The sequence below is a fragment of the Giraffa tippelskirchi genome, chromosome 1 (genome assembly GCF_054371585.1).
Source record: "Giraffa tippelskirchi isolate mGirTip1 chromosome 1, T2T-mGirTip1v1.2.pri, whole genome shotgun sequence".
NCBI lineage: Eukaryota > Metazoa > Chordata > Mammalia > Artiodactyla > Giraffidae > Giraffa > Giraffa tippelskirchi.
This window is the reverse complement of record NC_137275.1, coordinates 14512194-14532742: the sequence shown is the minus strand read 5'-3', so window position 1 is coordinate 14532742 and position 20549 is coordinate 14512194. Positions and strand designations below refer to the sequence as shown.

The 20549-nt window shown below is 40.2% G+C and overlaps 1 protein-coding gene and 2 non-coding genes across 4 annotated transcripts in view; all 3 read right to left on the bottom strand.

Annotated features, from left to right (window-relative positions):
- Positions 1 to 512: 512 nt before the first annotated feature.
- Positions 513 to 617, bottom strand: LOC145521743 (U6 spliceosomal RNA). Its single transcript, XR_014065649.1, has one exon. It is a non-coding gene; the product is annotated as a U6 spliceosomal RNA (small nuclear RNA).
- Positions 618 to 4665: 4048 nt separating this feature from the next.
- LOC145521639 (U6 spliceosomal RNA) lies at positions 4666 to 4772 on the bottom strand. The gene has a single exon (XR_014065555.1). It is a non-coding gene; the product is annotated as a U6 spliceosomal RNA (small nuclear RNA).
- A 7197-nt stretch (positions 4773 to 11969) lies between these two features.
- The window catches only part of LOC145542309 (17-beta-hydroxysteroid dehydrogenase 13), a 41471-nt gene continuing 32891 nt past the window's right edge, over positions 11970 to 20549 (bottom strand). For both annotated transcript variants that reach the window (XR_014079778.1, XR_014079757.1), the window contains exons 8-10: positions 14560 to 14703; positions 14367 to 14468; positions 11970 to 12947 (exon numbers count right to left, since the gene is read on the bottom strand). The gene's annotated coding sequence lies outside the window, so the exon portion shown is untranslated. The remainder of the gene's footprint in view (positions 12948 to 14366; positions 14469 to 14559; positions 14704 to 20549) is intronic.

Sequence of the window (20549 nt, the reverse complement as noted above, 5' to 3'; positions counted from 1 at the left end):
AATAAAACAAAAATTGCTAAGTCAGAAGATTCTGTTTAAAGCACATGTTTTCTCTCTCTCTCTGTCTGTTTCTCTCTCTGACTCCCATCTCTCTCTGTTTTTAATGCTCTACAGATACTTAACATTATTTTTGCTCCCTTTTTTGAACACCTCCAAGTTTACACCACTTCCCTTTTAGGAAGGAAGAGATGATGAGTACAAATCCTGCCAAATGACTGAGTTCCCTTGCAAACAAGACTTCCATGACAGTTAGAAATGGTGAACAGAAGGCAGATCAGAACCTCATGCCTATTTAATGATATACTGTAGACCCACTGCCCAAATTGCTAGAGACCCTTTCTGATTTCATTCTTTGTTTTAAAAAAATTTTTTTACTGAAGTATAGTTGATTTACAACATTGTGCTAATTTCTTCTGTACAGCAGTGACTCAGATATACATGCTTTACAGTAGAACCTTGTTGTTTATCCATCCTATATGTAACAGTTTGCCTCCGCTAATCCCAAACTTCCCCCAAATATGAAATGCTTCACAAATTTTTGTGTGAGCCTTGTGCAAGAGCCATGTTAATCTTCTCCACGTCATTCCAATTTTATTTATGAGCTGCCAAAGCGAGCATCCTTCCTGATTTGTTTTTGCTCCACAGTCATGGACCAGTACTTCTTTTTTTAGATGACTTATTCCCTTTGCTCTTCCTTCAGATTCAAAAGATGAGTGTTTGAACTGTTGGGTAGTTAGAATAGGAAAAAGGAGTCCAAAATGGTGGTGGCTAAAAGACAAAGAAGGGAAAAGCCGTCGAAAATAGAACAAAGGAAGGTCCGAGGACCGGAGTAAGGACCTCAGGTAAAACAAACAGCCCTCCTGGTTAGCCCGATTTACATAGGTCAGGCTCAGGGGGAGGAGAAAAAAACATATAAAAAGAGGAGCCAAAATTGAACCGGGGGCTTCTCTTCTTTTCGTGCCTTTTGGTTCGGCTTGCCCTCATGCCTGGAGGATGTATTTTCCTTTGCTTTCTAAATAAAACTGAGCTATAACGCTGGTCCATCCATTGCTTCAAATCCTTGCTGCGGCGAGACAGAACCGAGGAAATTACACACTCCCCCAACGGAACTAACCGGAGAAGTCTGCTTTTTGGCTGTTAAATAAAATGGCTTTATTGAGCAATTATTTTTATATTTCACTGCATACTTTTTGACAACTGCTCTAAGCAGCATCAGTTTTTAACCATTTCGCTTTTTATAATTTAAATTTTTATCAGAGAAATACATATACTCAGATTTTAACACGGCTTGAGTGTCCACAGCCACACTCATGCTTACCACCATTTTTTTCATCAGAAGAAACATTTGTTTCAATGAGCTATTCATGAAATTTATTTCCATTTCTAAATAATATGCTCACACTATTATTTCTTGAGGTTTTTTTCCTTCTCATTTTGCTGCTAAGTCACTTCAGTCGTGTCCGACTCTGTGCAACCCCATAGACGGCAGCCCACCAGGCTCCGCCGTCCCTGGGATTCTCCAGGCAAGAACACTGGAGTGGGTTGCCATTTCCTTCTCCAATGCGTGAAAGTGAAAAGTGAAAGTGAAGTCGCTCAGTCCTGTCCGACTCTTTGCGACCCCATGGACTGCAGCCTACTAGGCTCCTCCGTCCATGGGATTTTCCAGGCAAGAGTACTGGAGTGGGTTGCCATTGCCTTCTCCGCCTTCTCATTTTACATATTCCCAATTGCTTTCTACAAAGTCACTATCTTACACCTCCAACAGCTTCTCTAAACTTGAGCAATCTTCTACCATCTAACCTCCCAATATAGTTATATGATCCTTGTTTTAATTTAAATTTATTTTTTAATTGGAGGGTAATAGCTTTACAATATTGCATTGGTTTCTTGATCCTTTTAGTCAAATTAACATTCAGAGTTTACATTATTATGACCGTGTAAGCATTATTCACAAATGAGCCTCTGGTACATTTCCTTTCCTGTACAGTCATCCTACCACAAGAGTTAATAATTGCCTTTTAAAGAAAGTGTATTCTTTTTTTTAAAAAACAATGAATTGATACTCTTTATTTATCCATTCACCCTTTATTCATTCATAACCCTTGAGTACAGGGTAAATCTCCTCTTAAGTTATACATATATATCAGTTGAGTAATTTGCTTTTCTTTCTGCCTACCCATCTCCCACCCCCATCCCCACCACTTCCTCTTTCTTCAAACAGCTGTCCCCTGGAGCTCTTTGACCTTCTGTTCTAATAGAGATTGCTTGCCCTCTAGGGACTTCCCAGGTGGCGCAGTGGTAAAGAATCTGCCTGCCAATGCAGGAGACACAGGAGATGCAGGTTTGATCCCTGAGTCAGGAAGATCCCTTGGAGTAGGAAATGGCAAGCTGCTTTAGTATTCTTGCCTAGAAAATTCCATGGACAGAGGAGCCTGGTGGGCTAGAGTCCATGGGGTCAGTCAAACGGAGTTGGATATGACAGCACACATGCATCACCATCATTAGGTCTAACACACAGCTCCTGTCCTGGAATTTTCTTTGCCTTCCCGTGTTGAAGTTTCTATTTTCTAGATCGTACATCTCTTTCAGTTCACTTTCAATTGTGTGAAGAACCTCTTCTAGTAGCTTTCCAGGAAAGGACATATGATAGGTAAAGTTTTTGAAAGTTTGCGTGTGTGTGCTCAGTCGTGTCCAACTCTTTGCAACCCCATGGACTATAGCCTGGATCCTCTGTCTATGGAATTTTCCAGGTAAGAATACTGGAGGGGATTGCCATTTCCTACCCCAGGGGATGTTTCTGACCCAGAAACTGAACCCGTATCTGAGTCTCCTGCGTTGGTGGGTGGATTTTTTTTTTTTTAACCACTGAGCCACCTTGAAAGTTGGGAACATCTGAAAATTACTACATTCCACCCTCACACTGATTAATAGTTAGGTTGGAAATTTAATTCTAGGTAGGAAATTTCCCCTGGGATCTTAAGGACATTGTTTTATTGTCTTCTAGCTTCTCGTGTGAAAGTTGAGAAGCCTATTTTTTTCATTCATAATCTTTTGTATATCAGAAATTTTCTGGGAGATTTTAGGAGGGTTTTTTTTTTTTTTTTAATCATCTCTAGTGTTCTGAAATTTCATGATGGTGTGTCTTACTGTCAACATTTTTCGTTTATTTCATGATATTCACTGGGCTCTTTCTACCTAAGAAGTCGCAACCTTCATTTCTGAGTAAGCTCCATGAGATAAGGAATTTTACTGCCAAATTCTCACACCTGTCACAGTGTCTGGTATAGAGAAGGCACTCACTGAAAAGAGAACAAATGAATTCATGACTAATAAATAGGGGATTTTTTAGTTATACTTCTTTGTTTCTGCTCTGTCTTCTGGAACTCCTCTGGTTCTCCTGTGTTCTAATTTTTCTCTCCTTCTATTTTAACTCTTTGTCTCTTTGTTCTGGACTTCCCTGGTGGCTCAGACAGTAAAAGCATCTGCCGACAATGTGGGAGATCCGGGTTCCATCCCTGGGTCAGGAAGATCCCCCTGGAGAAGGAAATGGCAACCCACTCCAGTACACTTGCCTGGAAAATCCCATGGACCAATGGAGGAGCCTGGTAGGCTACAGTCCATGGGGTCTCAAAGAGTCGGACACAACTGAGCCACTTCACTTTCACTCTTTGTTCTAATTTCTGTGTAATTTCCTTGGCTTTATCTTCTAAACCTTTTATTGCATTTCTAATACCTGTAATATTACACTTAACTTCCAAGATTTCTCTTTTTGTTTTCTAAAAGTTCATTAGCACATTTTTCTTGTTCTAAGGATATCTTAAATCTTATACAATGTCTTAAATCTTTGAGGATATCATTGTATTTGAATTTTTTTAAGTGCTCATGGGCAGTGGTTTGGTCACTAAGTTGTGTTGGGTGCTTTCTGACCCCATGGACTGTAGCCCACTAGGCTCCTCTGTCCATGGGATTTTCTTTTTTTTTTTCCCATGGGATTTTCTAAGCAAGAATACTGGAGTGGGTTGCCATTTCTTTCTCCAGGGGATCTTAATAATGGTTTGATCATATTGCATAAAGATTACTTTAATGAAGACATTTCAAACCCATATCAGAATATTCCACAGAATTTGTGGCACATGCAAATCAGGCATTTAACAGAGGATTTATTTAAAAAAAATTTTAATTGGAGTATAATTGTCTTACAGTGTTGTGTTAGTTTCTGCTGTATAGCAAAGTCAATCAGCCACATGTGTACATACGTCCCCTTTTCCTTCATTGCCTTCCCATTTAGGAAGGAAGGCCACCCAGAGCATTGAGTAGAGTTCCCTGTACTATATAGTCAGTTCTTAGAAGGCAATGGCACCCCACTCCAGTACTCTTGCCTGGAAAATCCCATGGATGGAGAAGCCTGGTAGGCTGCAGTCCATGGGGTTGCGAAGAGTCGGTCTCCACTGAGCGAATTCAGTTTCACTTTTCACTTTCATGCATTGGAGAAGGAAATGGCAACCCACTCCAGTGTTCTTGCCTGGAGAATGCCAGGGACGGTGGAGCCTGCTGGGCTGCCATCTATGGGGTCGCACAGAGTCGGACACGACTGAGGTGACTTAGCATAGGTTATCTGCTTTTTACATAGTAGTGTATATATGTCAGTACCAATCTTCCAATCCAAAAAATATGAAATGCTTCACGAATTTGAGTGTCATCCTTGTGCGGGGGCCATACAAATCTTTTCTGTCTCATTCCAATTTTAATATATATGCCAGTGAAGTGAGCACTGTGCTTGCTTGTTTTACTTTAATTTCCTCAAAAGTTAGATGCAAATGTCAGTTTGCTTCTTTCAGGTTTAGCCCTCTAAGGGTTAGGTTTCAGGATTCTCTGTTCTGTTACTTATCACTCATCCATCAGCTTTGTATATTCTCTTCTCTGTTGCAATCTTTTTTTACCCTGTGACTTTACATCTTTTAAAGCTTCCTTCATTGCCATTCTAGAGGAGTTATGAGAGGGAATGGTGGTAAGCTTATGTTTTAATCTATCAGTTCAACTAGAATTTCCCACTACATTTTTCAGTGAAAAAATGAAAAGGATTTAGGATTAGGTGACATTTTCATAAAGATGAGCACAACATGGGAAAATTCTCTTCAATGATCATGAAGATGGTATGTATACGTGTGGCAGATTCACTTTGGTATACAGCAGGAGGAGAAGGGGATGATAGAGGAGGAGATGGTTGGATGGCATCACCGACTCAATGGACGTGAATTTGAGCAAACTCCAGGAGTTGGTGATGGACAGCCTGGTATGCTGCAGTCCGTGCGGTCGATGTAACTGAACCAGTCATAAAGATGGTGAATGGTCTTATTGTTGTGTTGGGATAATCAAATACAGTATTTCAGTAAACTGTCTTTTTTATGTGTGAAAAGGTGTTCTAGTTCTAGTAGATTTATACAACTTTTGATGGCATTTGCAAAAACCCCCAAGCCAAACTCATAATGAGGGCTTGTCTACCTGAAGTGGGGAGAAGACAAGAGAAGAAAAATAACACTCTAAAAATTAACCTTTCATATGTATTAAATGTAGAAAAAATAACTCAAGGGCATGGTCACTAGCACTTTCACTCCCGAGCGGGCTCTTGGATGGCAGATCATTTTGCTCCCTCTGGGAGGAGCTGTTTGCAAGGAGTTTGTTGAATTCAAAAAGAAAGTGAAAGGAGTCATTGCTAGAAAAACAGATGATAAAGTGTAGATGAAGTTTTGTTTCCGCTTAACAATCAACAGCAACCAATATCTAGAGCAGTGGCCTTTAACTTTTTAAACAACTTACTTAAAAATAGTTATGTGCGCTTAGTTACCCAGTTGTGTCTGACACTTTGCAAGCCTACAGACTGCAGCCTGCCAGGCTCCTCTGTCCATGGAATTCTCCAGGCAAGAATACTGGAGTGGGTTGCCATTTCCTTCTCCAGGGGATCTTCCCGACCCAAGGATTGAATCTGGGTCTCCTGCATTGCAGATGGATTCTTTATCATGTGAGCCACGAGGGGAGCCCAAAAATAGTTAATATAAACCTAAATGGGAAAAGAATTTGAAAAAAGAATAGATACATGTATACACATAACTGAATCACTTTGCTATACACCTGAAACTATCACAATATTGTTAATCAACTATACTCTAACATAAAATAAAGTTAGAAAATAGTTAATGTAAGCACATATTAAAAAGTCAAGTAGTGCTAAAGAGTTAAAAATATGTGCCCTTCAGCACTTTTACTGTTCTTAGCTACTTCTGATATTTACATGTGTATTTCAAGAAATATATGTATCTATAATCATTAGATTCGTTCATTTTAGGTATTATTGACTTCTGTGTTAGTCCAGACCCTCCAAGAGGCAGACACAAAAGAGAAAACTTTATTCCAGGACATGCCTGTAAGAAAAAATGGAAAGGGACCTGGGAGAAGCTTGTGAAATGCCGTTAGACTGCCTGCAGATCTTACTAAGTCACAAGACAGGGAAGTGCAGAAGATGGGGTAGAGTCACCTTAGATCACAGAGCAGCCCTAAGGAAAGGCCATCAAGGCCAGTGGGGAGTCCTTGACTCACAGCCACCCTTTGGAGGGATGCCCTATCTCCCAGTCATTGGCTGGGAGCAGCCCATGGGAAGAGTGACCTCCACATAGATATAGTGGTCAATTTCAAAGTGCAGTGACTAGATCCACTGGGTATATATGCTCCCTGCATCTAGAGGTCAGAGAGGGGGACATTCCCATGTCTGTCAACCACTTCCAATGCAACAGGTGAAGATCTTAGCTCCCTTACACAGAACTCCTTCCCTCTTTTCTTCTCTCCAATAAATTTATATTCTAGTTTTGATTAAATCCATATTCAGTACTTTCAAGCTTCCCTGGTGGCTCAGATGGTGAAAGTCTGCCTGCAACGCGGAGACCTGGAGCTTCCCAGGTGGCGCTAGTCGTAAATAATGCAATGCAAGGGTCTCAGGCAGATGTGGGTTCCATCCCTGGGATGGGAAGATCCCTTGGAGGAGGGCAGGGCAACCCACTTCAGTATTCTTGCCTGGGAAATCCTATAGACAGAGGAACCTGGTAGGCTGCAGTTCATAAGGTGCACAGAGCTGGACATGACTGAAGCGACTTAGCATGTACACAGTGCTTTCGTTTTTTAAAGAATATTTATTTATTTATTTGGGTGCACTGGGTCTTTCTTGTGGCATGAAGGATCTTTAGTAGCGGCATTGGAACTCTTGGTTGTGTCATGTGGGATCTAGTTCCCTGACCAGGGATGGAATGCAGGGCCCCTGCATTGGGAGCACAGAGTCTTAGTCACTGGACCAGCAGGGAAGTTCAGTGCTTTCATTATAATGATTATGTAAGATTTTGCCCCTAGCTGAGTCAGATAATGCATTGTAGTTACAGTATATTTATATATTTTGCTTTTCCTAGAGATAATAATTAGGCCTCCCTCATGGCTCAGTGGTAAAGAATCCACCTGCCAATGCACGAGACTCGGGTTTGATCCCTGAGTCGGGAGGATCCCCTGGAGAAGGAAGTGGCAACCCACTCTAGTATTCTTGCCTGGGAAATCCCATGGACAGAAGGAGCCTGGTGGGCTACAGTCCATGGGGTTGCAAAAGAGTTGGACATGATTTAGAGACTAAACAGCAGCAGAGATAATAATTGCTTCATTTCTTCCTACTTGCTTAGTTATTTTTGAACTTATGGCTCAAGTTTCCCACAATTCCTAACAGGTTTGTAAAATACCTCTTAATATATATTTCCATACAGTAAACTTAGCAAATGCTAAGTTCAGCCATAGATGGTAAATGTTTAACAGCTAGCTCTCCCAGGATGGGAGGGTTCCAAAATCTGATTTTTCGATTTTTCCCTTATCCTGTAAATACTGTAAATACCCTTCTTCTGTAAATACTCCTACAATGGCAGATTTCATGCTACAGGTGTGATATCACTGAATCAAGAGTTGGGAAGAAAAGCACAAAGCCACTAAGGACACCCCACAAAAATATGACCAGAGGGTTACTGGAAAGAAAATGTGTGAATCTGATAGCTTCCATAAGTATTAAAAATTAATTTTATAATTTTATTTGCCTTTAAATTCCTTTAAATGTATTCTAATTCTGTTATGAATGCATTTTACATCAACAATTTACCTTAGGTTTTCATGTTTGAACATCTGTTGTCCTTGGGAGCACAGAGAAAATGACAGTAAATTGTAGCACTTCTAATACTAACAAGATTTCCGAGAGAAATATCAATAACCTCAGGTATGCAGATGACACCACCCTTATGGTAGAAATTGAAGAAGAACTAAAGAGATTCTTGATGAAAGTGAAAGAGGAGAGTGAAAAAGTTGGCTTAAAGCTCAACATTCAGAAAACTAAGATCATGGCACCCGGTCCCATCACTTCATGGCAGATAGATGGGTAAACAGTGGAAACAGGGGCTGACTTTATTTTTTGGGGCTCCAAAATCACTGCAGATGGTGATTGCAGCCATGAAATTAAAAGATATTTGCTCCTTGGAAGGAAAGTTATGACCAACCTAGACAGCATATTAAAAAGCAGAGACATTACTTTGCCAACAAAGGTCCGTCTAGTCAAGACTATGGTTTTTCCAGTGGTCAGGTATGGATGCGAGATTGGACTATAAAGAAAGCTGAGCACCAAAGAATTGATGCTTTTGAATTATGGTGTTGAAGAAGCCTCTTGAGAGTCCCTTGGACAGCAAGGAGATCCAACCAGTCCATCCTAAAGGAAATCGTCCTGGGTGTTCACTGGAAGGACTGATGTTGAAGCTGAAACTCCAGTCCTTTGGCCACCTGATGCAAAGAGCTGACTCATTTGAGAAGACTCTGATGCTGGGAAAGATTGAGGGCAGATGGGGTTGCAAAGAGTCAGACACAACTGAGTGACTGAACTGAACTGGGAGGTGTTATGAAAGAAATATAGTACAGTGACGAATGACAGTATAAAGAGGCTAATTCAGATGAGATGGTCATTGAAGCTGAGGTCTGAACGATGCCTCAGCTGCTTTTCCAAATGCTTCTTTTGACAAGAAGATTTTTTTTTTTTTTTTTTTTTACCATGCCACATGGCATGTGGGATCTTAGTTCCCCAACCAGGAATTGAACCCATGCCCCTTGCTATGGAAACAGAGTCCAAACCACTGGACTGCCAGGGAATTCTTAAGGAGCATTTTTCAAAATAAAATTGGCTCAGATGGTCTGCCTACAATGTGGGAGACCTGGGTTTGATCCCTGGGCAAAATCCCCTGGAGAAGGAAATGGCAACCCACTCCAGTACTCTTGCCTGGAAAATTCCATGGACGGAGGAGCCTGGTGGGATACAGTCCATGGGGTCGCAAAGAGTCAGACACGACTAAGCAACTTTTTCACTTTCACTTTTCTTTCAATGCTTTTTTAAAATATTGGTCTTCAACACAGTGAAATGTTTAATATTTCTTCTCCCTCATTGGTCTGACTAGAGAAGAGCATTAACAGATGAAGCCCAGCCACGCTTTACCGGCTGCTTTATAGGTATTAACCTATGATCTTCAGACTCCGGTTGAAAAAATCATGAGACTAATAAGAGATGAGGTCAGAGAGTCAACAGCTGGCCAGATTGTGAAGGATTTACTCTGAGACAACAGAGGAAGGCTCTGAACATAATCAGTCTTCTGTTTAAAAAGATGACTTTGCCTGCTAGGAGATAGTGTAGGAGGCTCAGGAAGAAGCAAGAAGAACACTTAAGAGGCTGTTGGAATAATCCAGGCAAGGTAAAATGATGACTGGAAGTAGGGAGGTGGCAGGACAAGTGGTGAGAAGTGGTTGAATAGTGAATGTGGTTTGTGTGGCAAGTGGACAGGACTTACTGATGGTTTATATATGAAGATGGAAAATAATAATGATAACTCCAAGGACTTTAGCCTGGGAATTTAGAAGGATAAAGTTGCCTATCTACTGTGACAGGGAGGACTATCAAAAAAGCAGATTTGGGAAAGAATATTGAGAGTTTGATGATGGAAATGTCAAACTTGACATGTTCTTTAGACATTATATACTTTATCTATTAATTGCCAAAATAATTCTGAAAGTAAGTATTGATTGTCAATTTCATTTTATAGATGAGGAATCCAAAGTTGAGAGAATTTAAGTAAATTGCCCACCTTCCCACACTAGTAAATGTCAGAGACAAATTAGACCCTGAGTCTTATGGAATCTAAAATTGAGATTCACCCTACTACTACCAAACTGCGCCTGCCTATTTGTACAAACTATTTTTCAACTTATTCTCTACCACCTAGAATTTTTTTGAGTTGCTTTCTCTACACATTTTTAAAAATAACTTTCCATCTCTGCAACCTAGTTACTACATATGGTCTGATGATTAAGAACGTGGTGTTTATGTGATGACCAAGCGAGGCAGAGATTGCAAAGAATCAAGTCTTCTCTGAGTTTCCAATGAGCTCATGGCTGCCTTGTTGAACCCTATATTCTCAGTTCCTTATACAGCTTGTTGAAACTGTATGATGAAGTTATGGCTGAGCTGGGGACTTCTCTGGTGGCTTCAGACGGTAAAGACTCTGCCTGCAATGTGGGAGACCAGGGTTCGATACCTGGGTCAGGAAGATCCCCTGGAGAAGAGAATGGCAACCCACGCCAGTATTCTTGCTTGGAGAATTCCATGGACAGAAGAGCCTGGAGGGCTATAGTCGATGGGATTGCAAAGAGCTGAACATGACTGAGCTACTTTCACTTCTCTTCATAGGAATGGCAATGGTGTGTGTGACTTCCAAGTCATACTCAGAAGAAAACTGCTTTCCCTTCACTTCCTCTCTCCTACTTCCCTTGTGCTGGAACCAAGATGTCCTGGAAGACGGGACACACCATAGGGGCAGATGGAGAAGCACCGTAGAAAGAGTCTGGGTCCCTAAATGACACTGTAGAGCAGGGCTGGCCTCTTCTCCTGGACCTGCCAACAGTTTAGGCTTTTAAAATTAGTACTTTAAAAAATATTTTTATTTATTTATTTGGTGGCACCAAGTCTTAATTGCAGTATATGGAATCTAGTTCCCTGACCATGGATTGAACCCAGACCCCCTGCATTGGGAGATTGGAGTTGCAGCTACTGGATCACCAGGGAAGTTCCTAGCTTAGACTTTTTAGATGAGAGAGAAATAAAACAGGTCTTTTGTGTAGGCCAGTATTAAAAGCAGCTGAACAACTCTCTTAGCGAATTATATGGTATATTAATCTCAATACACCACAGCTTCCCAGGAGGGAGTATGGTATAGTAGTTAAAAAAAAAATGGATGCATTCTAGGGACTTCCTGGTGGTCTAGTGGTTAAGACTCCCTGCTTCCACTGCAGGGGGCTCAGTTTCGATCCCTAGCTAGATCCCACATGTCCCAACTAAGTCTGGGTACAGCCAAATAAATAAATATGAGTTCTGTTGGACAATGGCTCCTGTTCTGGGTGGGTCACTCAGTAGCTGTACATTCTGACCTCTTTTAGTAATTCTCTGTACATCAAGTCATTGATCTTAAAATAAGGATGACAAAGGGCTTCCTAGCTGGCACAAGTGGTAATGAACTCGCCTGTCAATGCAGGAGACATAAGACATACAGGTTTGATTCCTGTGTTGGGAAGATTCCCTGGAGGAGGACATGCAACCCACTCCAGTATTCTTGCCTAGAGAATCCCATAGACAGAGGAGCCTGGCGGGTTCATAGGGTCACAAAGAGTCAGACATGACTGAAGTGACTTAGCACGCATGCAAGGACAACAGAATCATCTATGTCATAAAGATTTTATGATAGTTAAATAATTTAACATGTGGAGAGCATTTATAACACAGGCTAGGGGATGGTAAGGACTCACTAAATAGACATAAATCTGGATAACCTTGAAAAAGGTGAGATGAAACTATTACCACTGAAAGAAAATAATGACCCAGAAGACATTTTATTTGAACATGGATGGGTGAGCATAAGGAATACTCCAGGGCTTTGCCCCTCTCCCTTCCCAGTTGTGGCGGAAAAAGTTAGGTGTCCATGCAAATTCTGTGCTCCCTCTCATAGGTATAGGTATCACTGGAAAGCAATTGGTCAGCCAAAGATTGTTTTTTTCCAGGTGCTCTTGATTCCACACTGAGGCCATTAGAAAAAAAAATTGTGATAAAATGTGCTCAGCTTGAAATTTATCTTTTTTAAAATTTATATTTTTAATTGGACGATAATTGCTTTTCAATATTGTGCTGGTTTCTGCCATACATCAACATGAATCAGCCACAGGTACACATATGTCCCTTCCCTCTTGAACCTCCCTCCCACTCACCCCACTCTTCCTTTCTAGTTTGTCACAGAGCACTGGTTTGAGCTCCCTGAGTCATACAGTAAATTCCCACTGGCTATCTATTTTATATATGGTAATATGTAAAATTTATCATTTTAAGTGTACAGTTCAATGATATTTAGTGCAGTCACATTGTTGTACAACCATCACCACTCTCCATCTCTAGAATTTTTTCACCTTCTCAGACTAAAACTCTGTACCTTTTAAAGATACAGTCCCCAGTCCTCCTCCCCCAAGCTCCTGATAACTACTGTTCTACTCTGTCTGTATTGGACTATTCTAGACACCTCATATAATTGGAAGTATACAGTATTTGCCCTCTTGTGTCTGGTTTGTTTCACTTCACATGATGTCTTCAAAGTTCACCCATGTTGCAGCATGTGAGAGAATTTCCTTCCTTTTTAAAGGCTGAATAATATTCCATGGTGTGGATGTAACACATTTTTGTTTTTTCAGGCATCTGTGGATCCAATGAGGCTTCAGATTTCTTAGAATGAGGCTTCTCTATTCTTCTCCATTCTCTCTTTCACCATCTGCTTCAGAGAACTCTGAGATCCTAGAAAACAGAACTACAAGACAGAAGAGCTGTGCACCCTGGAATAAGTATGAAAAGCTGCCCTTTGACTAGACACACCTGACCGGGTCCTTTATACGAATAAGAAACATTTGTGTTGACCCCATTTCCAAATATGTTAGGTGTGTTTGCTTCTGTTTAATCTTTGCCAGCCAAAGTTTATAATGCTCAACTTTCTGCTGTTTAGCCAGTTCTGAAACAAAAGGGCAGCACTTTCTGTGAAGAGCATACAAACTTTGATATGATGCAGCCACCATGGAATGATGTTACACTTTCATTGTGTTAATTAACCATTAGAAATGTGGGGTTATTTGCTCCAGTATCTTGTTTTACCACAACAAACATTATCAGGCTACTCATATTCCTTTATCTACTTGGCAAAACATTTTTTGGCCCCTGATGCATGAAAATTTGTTTTCGTCTCTACTTCCACAATTTCTTTGTTTCTAAAAAGTTACTGCCCCTTAAAAACCAGGAAGGCAAGCAATAACAGACTTCTCTGGTAGTTCAGGGATTCAGGTTAAGAATCCAGGTGCCAGTCCAGTGGACATGGGTTAGATCCCTGGTCTGGGAAGATTCCACAGGCTGCAGCAATGAAGACCCAGCACAGCCAAAAATAAATGAATAAATGAAAAAATAAATAAAATTATATAGAAAAAGCAAGCAAGCAATAATGAAACAGCTTTTCGCACCCACCAGACTCCCCCTCCCTGCCACTAAAAGTAGGAATTGTCACATATTTTCCAGTTTCTACTCTAGATTAGCCCACTCTCAAACTGACTGAACTAAGACAACCTTCTGTGTGAACAAAGGTCATGTTTCAGTTCCAACAATGAATTTTCATTAACTGAGACTGAACAAAGTTCTTCATACCAAAATCATCAGGCCTCCACTTGGCAGAGGCCTTGGCAAATCAAGAGCATTTGATTTGACATTTGTGTTGACCCCATTTCCAAATATGTTAGGTATGTTTGCTTCTGTTTAATCTTTGCCAGCCAAAGTTTATAATGCTCAACTTTCTGCTGTTTAGCAGGTTCTGAAACAAAAGGGCAGCACTTTCTGTGAAGAGTATACAAACTTTGATACGATGCAGCCGCCATGGAATGGTGTTATGCAAGTGTCAATAAAACACGTTAACAGTTCCCATGCTGATGAGAATAATGAGTCAGACCTAGATTTCCAGGATTCCCGGAGCCCTAGGGATCTTTGATCTTCCCTCAAATCTACTTTCAGGCCATATCAAAAAGACAAGCTGTCCTCCAAGACATTCTTTAACTCAGGGGTCCCCAACCTCCAGGATCTAATGCCTGATGATCTGAGGTGGAGCTGATGTAATAATAATAGAAATAAAGTGCACAGTAAATGCAACTTGCTCGAATCATCCTGAACCCAACCCCCTGCCCACCCCTCTTACCCCAGTCCATGGAAAAATTGTCTTCCCTGAAACCAGTCCTTGGTGCCAGAATTGTTGGGGACCACTGCTATAACTGACAGGTGAATTTTCCTTGGATTCAATCTGAAATGATTAAAAAGCAGGTAATATCAAATTTGAAATGTGTGTTGGAAAAGTCAGGCTTCCCAAGTGGCGCTAGTGGTAAAGAACCCACCTGCCAATACAGGAGACATAAGAGACATGAGTTTGATCCCTGGATCAGGAAGATCCCCGGAAGGAGGGCCTGGCAACCCACTTCAGTATTTTTGCCTGGAGAATCCCATGCACAGAGGAGCCTGGCGGGCTGCAGTCCATTGGGCTGTAAAGAGTCAGACATAACTGAAGCAACTTAGCATGACTTAGCACACATACTTACATGATGTAGAAAATGACTCCTTTGTTTTTCAAAAAAGTCTTTCAAAATAGCACACAAATTAGCTATTATGTATTGTAAATGCAAAACTATGTGTTTATAAATAGGCTTTTTTTTCCCCAGTAGAGAAGCCAAAGCTTTCATCAGGGTTTCAAAAGATACTATGACTTAAATGGGTTGAGAACCACTGCTTTAGACTATATATTCAATTCAAGCAACTCTTTGCAAGCAGTCATTTCTTCATTAAGGAAAATTTTGAAAAACTTTAAAAAATTGAATTCAACTTTGAAATTATTAACACACATCTTCACCAAGGGAAAATAACCACCTAACACCAGATTTTACTAGTTTTACAACCAATGATTTCGCCTCTCCCCAGTAAAAGAAACTTGGTTAAAGAAAATGTTAAGATTGATACATGTCTTATATAAACTTAACTGCTTTTGTATTTTTCAGGGAACTAAAGTTTTATTGTGTTTGCTCACTTTTATTTTTTGCAATTACTCTAATACTTCCATAAAATAAAATATTCCTTTCAGTGGTATTGAGTAAAATGAGTTCAATAAAAGAGTCCTCTTTTCCTTAACTTTCTTAATCCAGCACACCTTCTCTGTAGCTATACTAATAATAAACACATTTCAGATTTAAATTCTGTTCTTTTATTAAAGAAAATGTAACTCCTTTATAGAGTGTTTTGTTGTTACATGGAACTATGATAATAACTTGTGATGATTTATTTAAAATTATTATATAATAACTTATAATTTCTTTTATTTAGTCATTCAGTTGCCATATCAAAGAAGACAAAATAGGCAAGGAAAATTTTATTAGTAGTTGACTCTATGCTTCAAAACTCTCATGTGCAAATGCCAATGGGCTAAGGCTCTTAGGGAAAGTTTCTTCTTACAAAGTTAGTAAAACCTAGAGATCGCAAATCAAAACAAGTCAAATGGACTGCTCTGTCCATTGCTCTGAAACCTGCTGCTTTAATAGACTTCAGTGGAGTAGGAACTGCACTCCAGTATTCTTACCTGGAAAATTCCATGGACAAAGGAGCCTGGTGGGCTATAGTCTGCTGCTAAGTGGCTTCAGTCGTGTCCGATTCTGTGCGACCCCATAGACGGCAGCCCACCAGGCTCTCCCATCCCTAGGATTCTCCAGGCAAGAACACTGGAGTGGGTTGCCATTTCCTTCTCCAATGCATGAAAGTGAAAAGTGAAAGTGAAGTCGCTCGGTGGAGACCGACTCTTCGCGACCCCATGGACTGCAGCCTACCAGGCTCTTCTGTCCATGGGATTTTCCAGGCAAGAGTACTGGAGTGGGGTGCCATTGCCTTCTCCAGGGCTATAGTGTATGGGGTTGCAAAGAGTTAGACACGACTATGCATGCATGCAATTGCCTTCAAGAACAACTACCAGCACCAGAAGAAAAGGAGCCAGAGAGCACTAGCTCCCAGGGCTTAGGGATGATAAGTGAAGGCCTTGGGGACATAGTGGGGAAGGAAGTGACTACTCATCTCTACAAATCATATGGATTGTCAAAAGTGTGCTTCAATACACTATTGTAAACCATTTATGTTCCAATTGAAAATAAATTAATAAATTAAAGTGTGCTTTACCCACATTCAGCAAAGGTCACCTTGACCTTGAGGCATAATGGCTAGAGTGTTGTCTAGAAATTGTCCAACTCAGCCAAAATCAGCAGCAATCTGTCTCTTTTACTGTGGATTAAGTTTTTGGCCACAAAGAAGTCTTACACTGAGGAGTCAGATTTCAATGAGCTTGGTGAGAAAGAGGAGATGCCTTTGGATTAATCTCTAATGTTATTGACACAAGAACATTTAATATCTTAAACTACATTTCGTCAGTAGAGATTGGCCTTCCCACTCAAAATTAATCATGCTTTCTATTCACAAAGCACTTTGTTAGTAATTTTCATTGGCACTAACTCCACTTTTCCTTTATGAACAATTATTTATAGTGTACTTGATGTCCTACTCTGTTGTAATCTTCTTTAAAGAATCACATCTTAATCTCTAATTTTTCTACACCCTAGTATCATCCATTAAAGAAAATCAAGTTTTTAAAGAAAATTCATGCTGAATGAATATCTTTTCTTGTATAAACTATAGAAAAAAACTTGTTTGGTTTGAGAATAGCCTGTAAGTTGGTTAAATCTGTTTATTTTATATGTTGGATATTATGTATGTTGGATTCACTAAGATGAAAAGGAGCACTCAAATTTGCTATATTATTAGATAACTAGGTAGGCTAAAGCTATAATATTGTTTAAAGTATTTAATTTATATCATTCCCAATTGAATTCAGTATTGAGTGGTCTTCTTTTATTCCCATACAGAGTGTAACTTCAATGATTGAAAAATTGGGTATGTTTTCAGGCCAGATCAGAATGTGGGTAGGATCTCGGAAGAGGGAGGCTGAAAAGAGAATGAATATAATGGAGGAGAAAGTGAGGGCTAAATGCACCAAAATGATTCAACAAAGTATGAACTAATGAATAAAGAGCCATCAGAGTGAAAAAGATATTGAGCAACCAAAAGAAAAATTCTAGCTCTTTGAACTAGATATAGAATAGGCAATTTAGGCTTTGAGCTTTGTGCTAAAATAATTATCTTAATTTACACAAATTCACTTCATATTTTTAAATCATTTTTAAAAACTTCACATTTAAGAGTAGCAAAGTTTCTATTGAAATAATGGTTAATTATTAGAGTGCAGTAGGCAAATGATTTTGCTTTTCATAAGTTTCTGATGTGAATTTATGACTATTTTTTACCTGCACATTGAATTTGTAAAGCTAATTTGAATGGGAAATGATTGCATCCTATGTAAGTCAGACTGTGATTATGGCTTTTTTTTTTAATGTATTTTTTTATTTGACTGTGCTGAGTCTTAGTTGTGGCTTGTGGGATCTAGTTCCTTGACCAGGGATTGAGCTCGGACTCTGTGCATTGGGAATGTGGAGTCTTAGCCCCTGGACCACCGGAGAAGTCCCAGTGATTACTGTTCCTATAAAAGATTTCTGCTGTAGAATGAATTTTTATGTTCTTCCAAAATGTGTATGTTGAAAGATAATCCCCAGTGTAATGGTATTTGGAGATGGGGCTTTGGGGAGATGACTAGTTCAGGGAGACAGAAGCCTTGTGAATGGGATTAATGCCCTTATTATTATTATTATTTTTTTTTTATTGGAGTATAGTTGCTTTACAATATAGTTGTGTTAGTTTCAGTGCCCTTATTAAAGAGATCCTAGAGGAATCTCTCACCCCTTCTGCCATGTACACTGGCAAAAAAGCCTTCACCAAACATTTAATTTGCCAGTGTCAACTAAAAATTGGCACTTACCAAGAATATTGCCAAAGACTGAACAACAGAGGCATTTGCCATCTGCCTGTATGGAGGTTGAAGCCCATGCTGCTGCAGCTGTTGACTTTCAACAACCCCTGAGGGAGTTCAGGGTGGAGTGAGACTCTCTGTGCTCCAGGGAATCTGGAGGGACAGGTCTTTAGACAGTTGAATGTTCTTAGGAACAGATTTTATGATCTCAATCCTTGCATCTCATATCTAGAGAAACACTAAATCCCTTAATGATAACATCAGATTCTCATGACTAACGAAAAATATTTTGTGAAGTGAGTGCTTCATGGAACTCCCTCTTCACCAAAACCTTATATATTGACTTTTCCCCATTGCTGCTTTGGAGCAGTCTCTCAGAGCTATCTGAGATGCTGCCTCCCAGGCTGCAGTCCTCATTTTGCCCAAAATAAAACTTAACTTGCAACTCTCAAGTTGTACATCTTTTTTTAGTCAACACCAGCATCTTGATCTTCGACTTCCCAGACTCCAGAATGATGAGAAATAAATTTCTGTTGTTTATAAGCCACCTAGTTTGTGGTATTTTGTCATAGTAGCCTAAACAGACTGAGACAACTCTCATCAAATTTGTGTCACTTGATTTTCCTACAACCCCAACCTTGTTGCAAGGAGTTGACAGACAAATTTGACTGGGTGTAGAATACCCAATCAAATAAAGAAGGGGTTTTCAACAGAACACCTAGCATATTTGAAGAAGTAAATTGAAGATGATGTGCTACCTAATAACTTGAGATACAAGAGGAAGCAAAAAGTAGGAAGTATGAAAAGACCCTTAGGGTGGGGGTTGCAATTCCCTCCCTATGCTTTCTCACATAGTTTGTGAAGAAATAAGACCAGCGGTAAATATTGGTTTTGTTGTAATTATCATATATTTCAGTTCAGTTCAGTTGTGCAAACCCATGAACCAGAGCACGCCAGGCCTCCCTGTCCATCACCAACTCCAGGAGTCCACCCAAACCCATGTCCATCGTGTCAGTGATGCCATCCAACCATCTCATCCTCTGTCATCCCGTTCTCCTCCTGCCCTCAATCTTTCCCAGCATCAGGGTCTTTTCAAATGAATCAGCCCTTCGCATCAGGTGGCCAAAGTATTGGAGCTTCAGATTCAATATCAGTCTTTCTAATGAACACCCAGGACTGATCTCCTTTAGGATGGACTGGTTGGATCTCCTTGCAGTCCAAGGGACTCTCAAGAGTCTTCTCCAACACCACAGTTCAAAAGCATCAATTCTTCGGCACTCAGCTTTCTTTATAGTCCAACTCTCACATCCATACATAACTACTGGAAAAACCATAGCCTTAACTAGATGGACTTTTGTTGACAAAGTAATGTCTCTGCTTTTTAACATGCTGTCTAGGTTGGTCATAACTTTTCTTCCAAGGAGTAAGCATCTTTTAATTTCATGGCTGCAATCACCATCTGCAGTGATTTTGGAGCCCAGAAAAATAAAGTCTGACACTGTTTCCACTGTTTCCCCATCTATTTGCTATGAAGGGATGGGACCAGATGCCATGATCTTAGTTTTCTGAATGTTGAGCTTTAAGCCAACTTTTTCACTCTCCTTTTTCACTTTCATCAAGAGGCTCTTTAGTTCTTCATCACTTTCTGCCATAAGGGTGGTGTCATCTGCATATCTGAGGTTATTGATATTTCTCCTGGCAATCTTGATTCCAGCTTGTGCTTCCTCCAGCCCAGCATTTCTCATGATGTACTCTGCATATAAGTTAAATAAGCAGGGTGACAATATACAGCCTTGACATACTCCTTTTCCCATTTGGAACCAGTCTGTTGTTCCATGTCCAGTTCTAACTGTTGCTTCCTGACCTGCATACAGGTTTCTCAAGAGGCAGGTCAGGTGGTCTGGTATTCCCATCTCTTTCACACTTTTCCACAGTTTATTGTGATCCACACAGTCAAAGGCTTTGGCATAGTCAATAAAGCAGAAATAGATGTTTTTCTGGAACTCTCTTGCTTTTTCGATGATCCAGTGGATGTTGGCAATTTGATCTCTGGTTCCTCTGCCTTTTCTATATCCAGCTTGAACATCTGGAAGTTCACGGTTCACATATTGCTAAAGCCTGGCTTGGAGAATTTTGAGCATTATTTACTAGCATGTGAGATGAGTGCAATTGTCCGGTAGTATGAGCATTTTTTGGCATTGTCTTTCTTTGGCATTGGAATTAAAACTGACCTTTTCCAGTCCTGTGGCCACTGCTGAGTTTTCCAAATTTGCTGACATATTGAGTGCAGCACTTTCACAGTATCAACTTTCAGGATTTGAAATAGCTCAACTGGAATTCCATCACCTCCACTAGCTTTGTTTGTAGTGATGCTTCCTAAGGCCCACCTGACTTCACATTCCAGGATGTCTGGCTCTAGGTGAGTGTGAGTGATCA